We start from the raw sequence: 9,039 nt of genomic DNA on the forward strand, positions 1-9,039 counted from the left end.
GTCTGCTGGCTGTTGTATTGGATCACAAGTCGGACACTTCCAGTGTCTAGGACTGTGATGTATCAGCGAATAATGCGTGCAGATCCCAGTAAGGTGGCCTTCTGCAGCTAGCAGTTGATAATTTTGTCAGCACTGATTGTGTTTAAGTGCAGGCCAAGGTCTTTAGGCACTGCACCCAGTGTGCCGATCACCACTGGGACCACCTTGACTGGCTTGTGCCAGAGTCTTTACAGATCAATCTTTAAATCCTCATATCATGTATTATTATTATTATTATTATTATTATTATTATTATTATTAAAGGGGGACATTCTCCTCCAAACAAGGAAAATTCTCCAAAAAGCTGTCACAGTTACAGGCAGAAGAACCAAAGCAGGCTATTGAGCCTAAACTCCATATTGAGAAGATGTTCTTATACGTTCAACAGAAAAATGTACAATTATTGCAGAAATAAACACTTGCCTACCCAATGAAATGCACCAATCTCTCGAAGACTAGCATATAACAATCCTATGTCACAGCCAAACCACCTGAAGCCTCCTTGCAGCGTGGGAGGGAGGAAGGAAAATCTCTTATCTCCAATCAAGGCGATAAGGGAAACCGGCAGCCTGGGTGGATTCCTTCTGCAGGATGTATCCAGCCCTTGGGCCGAAGGTTCCCTATCCTTGTTATAATTAAAGGGCAGATTTCCCCCATTCTCTCTGATACTGTCACATCCTCTATTAGCTCTGCAGCAGAAGGCATTGCCAATATAAGTATTTCCGGAGCTGGTTCACAGACAGTACTTGTTTTCACTAATATTCATGTTAGTAGAGACTTGAAGCACTTGTCACATGAATCTGACTTGCACTGCCTTGACTGAAAGGAGATCGCTTTTCATCCCCCCCCCCCCCCAGACAGTTGTTCTTGTGTGCAATTTGCACACAAGTTGTTCTTGTGTGCAAGGAGGCAGTTGTTCTTGTGTACAATTTGTGCATATGAAGTACTGCAGTAAATAAGTAAAGATAAAGGTTTCCCCTTGACATTACATCTAGTCGAGTCCAACTCTGGGAAGTGGTCCTCATCTTTGTTTCTAAGCTGAAGAGCTGGCATTGTCCATAGACACCTCTGAGGTCATGTGGCCAGCATGACTGCAAGGAGCGCTATTACCTTCCACAGAAGTAGATATTGATCTACTCACATGTGCATGTTTTCATAGAATCATAGAGTTGGAAGAGACCTCGTGGGCCATCATGCCAAGAAGCAGGAAAATTGCATTCAAAGCATCCCTGACAGATGACCACCCAGCCTCTGTTTAACTGCTAAATTGAAAGAAGCTGGGTCTAACAAGGGGAGCTCACCCTGCTCCATGGATTTGAACCGCCGACCTTTTGGTCAGCAAGTTCCGCAGCTCAGTGGTTTAAACTGTTGCACCACCACAGCCCCATACTTTTTTTTTTGTCGTGCCAGGAGCAACTTGAGAAACTGCAAGTCGCTTCTGGTGTGAGAGAATTGGCTGTCTGCAAGGATGTTGCCCAGGGGATTTGATGTTTATATCATCCTTGTGGGAGGCTTCTCCCATGTCCCCGCATGAGGAGCTGGAGCTGATAGAGGGAGCTCATCCGCCTCTCCCCAGATTCGAACCTGCGACCTGTCGGTCTTCAGTCCTGCCGGCACAGGGGTTTAACCCACTGCGCCACAGGGACTCCAGCCCCATACTGCAGTCAATACTCATATATAAAACTAGAAATTTCAGTAACAAATCAACCTAAACAACCTGAGGGTGCCTTTGAGGGCGAACATCAGGAGAGAATGCTTCTGGAACATGGCCACACAGCCTGGAAAACTCACCAAACCCAGTGATTCCAGCCATGAAAGTCTGTGACAAATCAGTCATCATTGTTCATAAACAGTGTAGTTAATAAGTAGCAAGTAGCTCATCAATAGTGCTTGATTGCTAATAGATTGGAGTTATTATCTTCTGTTGACTTATTAATTTCTGCATTAGTAGAGAGAGACCACCAATAATGTAAATATATTTGTTTGCACGGGAGATCTCCCCTTGCCGGGCTGTTGTTTTGCAGAGCCTCTGGCCCTTATGGATTTGGTACTTCTAGGATTTAGATATGAGAAGCACATACTGCAGCTACACACAGGTTACACTGGGCCAAATGGGATATCTTTAGGGACATGTGGGAATGCATTGCGTATCCATGGTGGTTGTTTTGACATACTGAGGTCAGCCTGGGACAACTAGTTTCTTGCTTTTCTCTTTTTCTCCTGGTCTCTCGTGAGAATTGTGCAACCCTCGGTTCACTCCTTAAGTCTAGCGTATCAGGGATTGCAGAGCAGAGGAGAAGTTGATGTCATTTGGCAAACTTGCTCAGTTGAACAGTTGAGCATTATATGAAGAGAGAACGAACAATAGATAATAAAGCATGGAAAGGGAAATAAAATCACCAAAAGGTATGCATAGGCCTTACATTTTGAGACAAGGAAGTGGGCCACATAGGTAACAAGGACATGGTTTGCACAACGTCTTATTGAATCATATTGTATATAGCAGGCATGGGCAGACTTTGACCCAAAGGCACCCTCAAAGGTTGTGAGGTCTGTTGGAAACTAAGCAAGGGAGGTTTCTATATCTGTGGAATGTCTAGGGTGGGAAAAAAGCAACACTCAAAAAACTGGGGAATTCTAAACAGGAAACAATCAGGGCCAGCTAACACTTCCCAACAAAGGATTGCCCCAAGCAGAAGGTTTATATATCTGTGGAAGTTCAAGGGTGGGAGAAAGAACTCTTGTCTGTTGGAGTGTGAATGTTATAATGTAATCCAATATAATACTAATGATAATAATATGGTATTATAATTATATATTTTTATTATATGTAATATTATTAATAATATTATGATATAGTGTTGTGGTGCAATATAGCAATGTTTAATGATGATATTGTACTATGCTAATAATATAATATAATATATAGTATGTATATGATACCTTGCAAGCCGCTCTGAGTTCCCTTCGGGGTGAGAAGGGCGGCATATAAATGTTGTAAATAAATAAATAATGTTACATATTACATGTAATATTGATCATAATATTGCAGTATAGTGGTATACTACAATAGAGTAATCTATAATTCTAACATTGTACTATGCTAATAATATATTGCATATACATACAATATTGATCATAATATTGTAATACAATATAATAGTAATTGTATATTACATGTCATATTACTAATACTATTGCAGTACAGTCGTATAGTACAACATAGGAATATAAAATACTAATGTTATGCTATGCTAATAATACATTGTATGTACATAAAACTTGTAAGTTGCTCTGAGTCCCCTCTGGGTTGAGAGAGGGTGGAGTATAAAAATAGTATATAGATAAACAAACAAATTTTAACTTCTTGGACTCTCATTCAAATCTAAAACAGTACTATTTTTGGCAAAAAAAATATTTTGAAACTTTTTTTGTATTTGACTTTAATGTGGGGGTGGGAGAGAGACTAGTAGTTTTCAGAAATTTGAGGAAGACGTTGATAAATAAAAATTGAGAAGGAACTTCTATGCAGGCCTGTAGCGAGAGGGTGGTTTTAGGGGTTCAACCCCCCCCCCCGAAATGTTTCAGATTTTTTTTAAAAAAACTGGTTTACTCATGAATTTTAACTGGTTAACCAAATCCCCATGCTAAGTCTATGAGATGCAAAAAAATCAAGAGTCCCTCCAGAAATGTAAGCACTATCTCAAGCAAATATTGACAATTTATTCATTATTATTATTACTTGCAGCAATAGCCGATGTAGTGAAGCAACCAAGTTGGGGGCCAGACTTGGTGGAGGTGGTTGACAGGGGTGGAGCTGCAGGCTATTGAAGGTTGCTCTGCCCCCTGCTGTGCTCTTTGCTTCAGCGTGAGCTAGGAAGCAGATTTCAACCCCACCCACCCCCAAAATTTTCAACCCTCCCCAAAATTTTCACACACACCCCCCCCCCCCCAAATTTTCAACCCTCCCCGAAATTTTTTTCTGGCTACGGCCCTGCTTCTATGAATGCCATGTGATGATAGTACTGGGAAAACATGAATAGTAATATCTTATTTATTCTGTTCCAAGATGTCATTGAATCTAAGATCCACCAAATTTTTCAATATATTGATTTTAGTAAAGGTAAAGGTTCCCCATCACCTTTAAGTCTAGTCGTGACCGACTCTGGGGGGTGATGCTCATCTCTGTTTCTAAGCTAGAGAGCTGGCATTGTTCCTAGACATCTCCAAGGACATGTGGCTGGCATGACCGCATGGAGCACTGTTACCTTCCCGCAGAAGTGGTACCTATTGATCTACTCACATTTGCATGTTTTCGAACTGCTAGGTTGGCAGAAGCTGAGGCTAACAGTGGGAGTTCACCCCCTCCCTGGATTTGAACTGTGAACCTTTCGGTCAGTAAATTCAGCAGCTCAGCGGTTTAACCAACTGCGCAAATTGTATTATTACTATTATATTGTATTATAATATTATGATCAGTATTACATGTACATTCAATATATAGCATAGCACAATATTAGTATTATATATTCCTATTTATATTCCACTATTCCTATATATTCCACTATACTGCAATATTATTAGTAATATTACATGTATTATATAGTACAGAATTATTATATTGTATTATTAGTTTATTGCATTATATTACAATATTATGATCAATATTATATATACTTAAAATACATTATATTATTAGCATTGTACAATGTTAGTATTATATATTCCTATATTGTACTATACCACTATACTGCAATATTATTAGTAATATTACATGTAATATTTAATATACAATTAGTATATTGTAATATTATTAGCATTACATTGTATTACATTATAATAGTATTATCAACATTATATATTACATGTAATATATAATTATTGTTTTATTATATTGTATTCTTTAGGATTATATTGTATTACAATATTATGATCCATATTATATGTACATACAGGATATTATTTTATTAGCATAGTACAATATTAGTATTATATATTCCTATATTTTACTATACACTATACTGCAATGTTATTAGTAATATTACATGGACTATATAATATACAATTATTATAGTGTAATATATAATTATTACATTATTATTATATTGTATTCTTTAAGATTATATTGTATTACAATATTATGCTCAATATTATACGTACATACAATATATTATATTATCAGCATAGTACAATATTAGTATTATATATTACTATACCACTATGTTGCAATATTATTATTAATATTACATATAAAATACGATTATCATATTGTATTATTAGCTTAGTACAATATTAGTATTTTGTATTACTATACTGCAATACTATTAGTAATATTACATGTAATATATAAAATACTATTACCATTTTGCATTATTAGTATTATATTGCAATATATTGCAATATTATTATCAATAATAAGTATTCCTACCGGCTGTTAGGAATTGTGGGAGTTGTAGTCCAAAACACCTGGAGGGCCCAAGTTTGCCCATGTATGTTCTGGAGCATCTACACTGCAGAATTAGTGCAGTCTAACACCACTTGGAATGCATTGTTAGGGAGAATTGGTTGGGAACCCCAAGGGCCATCCAGTCCAACCCCATTCTGCCATATAAGACTACACAACCCAAACACTCCATTCTGCCATGAAAAAACACACACAACCCAAGCACTCCCAACAGATGGCCATCCAGCTGCTGAATAAAACCCTCGAGGAGTTAAAGAAGGAGGCTCCACCATGATGATGATTCCACCCCATTCTGCCATGCAGGAATACACAACCAAAGCCCTCCCGACAGATGGCCATCCAGTTGCTGAATTAAAGCTTCAAGGAGTTAAAGAAGGAGGCTCCACCATGATGATGATTCCAACCCCATTCTGCCATGCAGGCATACACAACCAAAGCCCTCCCAACAGATGACCATCCAGCCTTCCACTCCTCCCTCCCAACTTCCAAGAAGGAGCCATTGCAATGCCCGGGGTTTCTCCTTCTCATACTTCCAAGTTGAGTAACTTTTGCACGACAGCTTCCCCGGACTTGTTGCTCCGAAGCAAGGAAGGAAAAGCAAGAAGGGCTTTGGGAGAAGGAAGGAGGAGGAAGGCGCCCAGCCCCACCCCTCCTGCGCTCCTTACCTCCAAAAGGGAAGCTTGCTTGCTTGCTTTCTTTCTTTCCTGGGGGAAAAAGGATCAAGGGGAAACTTCCACCACTCTGGGAACAGCTTGGCTTCTGCTTCGGAAGGCGCCCCGCAAATCATCATATTCGTATTGCTGCCTCTGCTGCTGCTGCTGCTTCTCCATTCTTCTCGCCTCCCTCCGCCTCGCGCCCAGAAATGCGGCAGCAGCCCCGCACAGTTGGGACATTCGCTACATTGTTAGCATTCCTTTCGCCCCCACGTGACCCCCGGGGCCCCGGCGTCATTCCACCGCCCGCCCTTCGCATACCAGCCAGGAGGCGGGGCCCCAGCTGCCCATCAAGGGCTCCGACTGGGCGGGGCTTCGAGTTAGGGCGTTCTGTCCCCGCCCAGCAAGAGTTCCAAAGAGGCGGGGATTTGACTTAGAAGCTCTGTCTCCGCCCATCAAGGGCTCCGAATGGGCGGGGCTTGGAGTTAGGCGTTCTGTCTCCGCCCATTAAGGGCTTGGAATGGGCGGGGTTTGGACTTAGAACCTCTGTCTCCGCTCACTAAGGGCTTGGAATGGGCGGGGCTTCGAGTTAGGGCGTTCTGTCTCCGCCCATCAAGAGCTCCAAATAGGCGGGGCTTCGGCTTAGAAGCTCTGTCTCCGCTCATCAAGGGTGGAATGGGCGGGGCTTGAAGTTGAGCGTTCTGTCTCCGCCCATCAAGGGCTTGGAATGGGCGGGGCTTAGGATTAGGAACTCTGTCTCCGCTCATCAAGGGGTTGAATGCTGGTTACTTCTGGAACCAAAGCTCAAGCAGGGAGCTTTGAGATGGTTGAACAGAAGCTCTCCGAAGCTCTAGGTGCTCTTACTGCCTATTACAGGGGAAACCAGCTGATCCCCAACCCATCTAAAACACAGACATGTGCCTTTCATCTCAAGAACAGACAAGCATCCCGAGCTCTGAAGATCACCTGGGAAGGAATCCCACTGGAGCATTGCAGCACACCCAAATACCTGGGAGTCACTCTGGACTGTGCTCTTACCTATAAGAAGCACGGCCTGAACATCAAGCAAAAAGTGGGTGCGAGAAACAATATCATAGGAAAGCTGACTGGCACAACCTGGGGATCACAACCAGATACGGTGAAGACATCTGCCCTTGCGCTATGCTACTCTGCTGCTGAGTATGCATGTCCAGTATGGAACACATCTCACCACACTGAAACAGTGGCTGTGGCTCTTAATGAGACATGCCGCATTATCACGGGGTGTCTGCGCCCTACACCACTGGAGAAATTACACTGCTTAGCTGGTATTGCATCACCTGACATCCGCCGGGAAGTAGCAGCCAATAGTGAAAGGACCAAGGCAGAGACATCTCCAGCTCATCTCCTGTTTGGGTATCAGCCACCACGCCAACGACTTAAATCAAGACATAGTTTTCTTAGATCTACAGAGACACTCGCTGGAACACCTCAGCAAGCGAGAGTCCAAAAGTGGCAGGCCCAAACCCAGCACCTCAATTCATGGGTGATACCAGATGAGAGACTCCCCCCTGGGCACACAGAAGACTGGGCGACTTGGAAGGCGCTGAACAGGCTGCTCTGGCACCACGAGATGCAGAGCCAATCTTAAGAAATGGGGCTACAAAGTGGAATCCTCGGCATGGGAGTGCGGAGAAGAACAAACCACTGACCACCTGCTGCAATGCACCCTGAGCCCTGACACATGCACCATGGAGGACCTTCTTGCAGCAACACCAGAAGCACTCCAAGTGGCCAGATACTGGTCAAAGGACATTTGATCAACTACCAAACTCACAAATTTTGTATTTTCTCTGTTTGTTTGCTTTGTTCTGTTGGAAATGTAATATAATTGACTGGCTGCCCTGACACGAGAAATAAATAAATAAGGGCTCCGAATGGGCGGGGCTTGGAGTTAGGGTTCTGTCTCCGCCCATTGAGGGCTTGGAATGGGCGGGGTTTGGACTTAGACGCTCTGTCTCTGCTCATCAAGGAGTAGAATGGGCGGGGCTTGAAGTTGGGCGTTCTGTCTCCGCCCATCAAGGGCTTGGAATGGGCGGGGCTTAGGCTTAGGAACTCTTTCTCCGTTCATCAAGGGGTGGAATGGGCGGGGCTTGAAGATGTCTCTGTCCATCAAGAGCTCCAAATAGGCGGGGCTTGGAGTTGGGCGTTTTGGCTGCGCCCATCAAGGGCTCGGAATGGGCGGGGCTTGGAGTTAGGCTTTCTGTCTCCGCCCATCAAGAGCTCCAAATAGGCGGGGCTTGGGTTTAGAAGTTCTGTCTCCGCTCAATAAGGCCTTGGAATGGGCGGGGCTTGGACTCAGAAGCTCTGTCTCCGCCAATCAAGGGCTCGAAATAGGGATGGCTTGGAGTTAGGCCTCTCAAGGGCTTGGAATGGGCGGGGCCTAGAGTTAGGCGTTCTGTCTCCGCCCATCAAGAGCTCCAAATAGGCGGGGCTTAGAGTTAGGCTTCTGTCTCCGCCCATTAAGGGCTTTGAGTAGGAGCCCCCGGTGGCGCAGTGGGTTAAAGCACGGTGCCGGCAGGACTGCAGACCGATAGGTCGCAGGTTCGAATCCGGGGAGAGGCGGATGAGCTCTCCCTCTATCAGCTCCAGCTCCTCATGCGGGGACATGAGAGAAGCCTCCCACAAGGATAATAAAACATCAAAAATCATCCAGGCCAATTCTCTCACAACAACAACAAAAAAGGGGCTTTGAGTGGGCGGGGCTTGAAGTTAAACGTTCTGTCTCCGCCCATCAAGTGGTTGGAATGGGCGGGGCCTAGAGTTAGGCGCACTTTCTCCGCCCCCTCCTCTTGTCTTCCTTGATATCAAGAACATAGATACCTCTGAGTTGCTGTGAGTTTT

The 9,039-nt window shown here is 43.6% G+C and overlaps 1 protein-coding gene across 1 annotated transcript in view; it reads right to left on the minus strand.

Moving 5' to 3' along the window:
• Positions 1-6,428, minus strand: part of LATS2 (large tumor suppressor kinase 2) — a 67,563-nt gene extending 61,135 nt beyond the window's left edge. Inside the window, exon 1 of the mRNA XM_060770951.2 lies at positions 6,169-6,428. The gene's annotated coding sequence lies outside the window, so the exon portion shown is untranslated. The remainder of the gene's footprint in view (positions 1-6,168) is intronic.
• Between the last annotated feature and the right edge of the window lie 2,611 nt (positions 6,429-9,039).

Source organism: Anolis sagrei, chromosome 3 (genome assembly GCF_037176765.1).
Source record: "Anolis sagrei isolate rAnoSag1 chromosome 3, rAnoSag1.mat, whole genome shotgun sequence".
NCBI lineage: Eukaryota > Metazoa > Chordata > Lepidosauria > Squamata > Dactyloidae > Anolis > Anolis sagrei.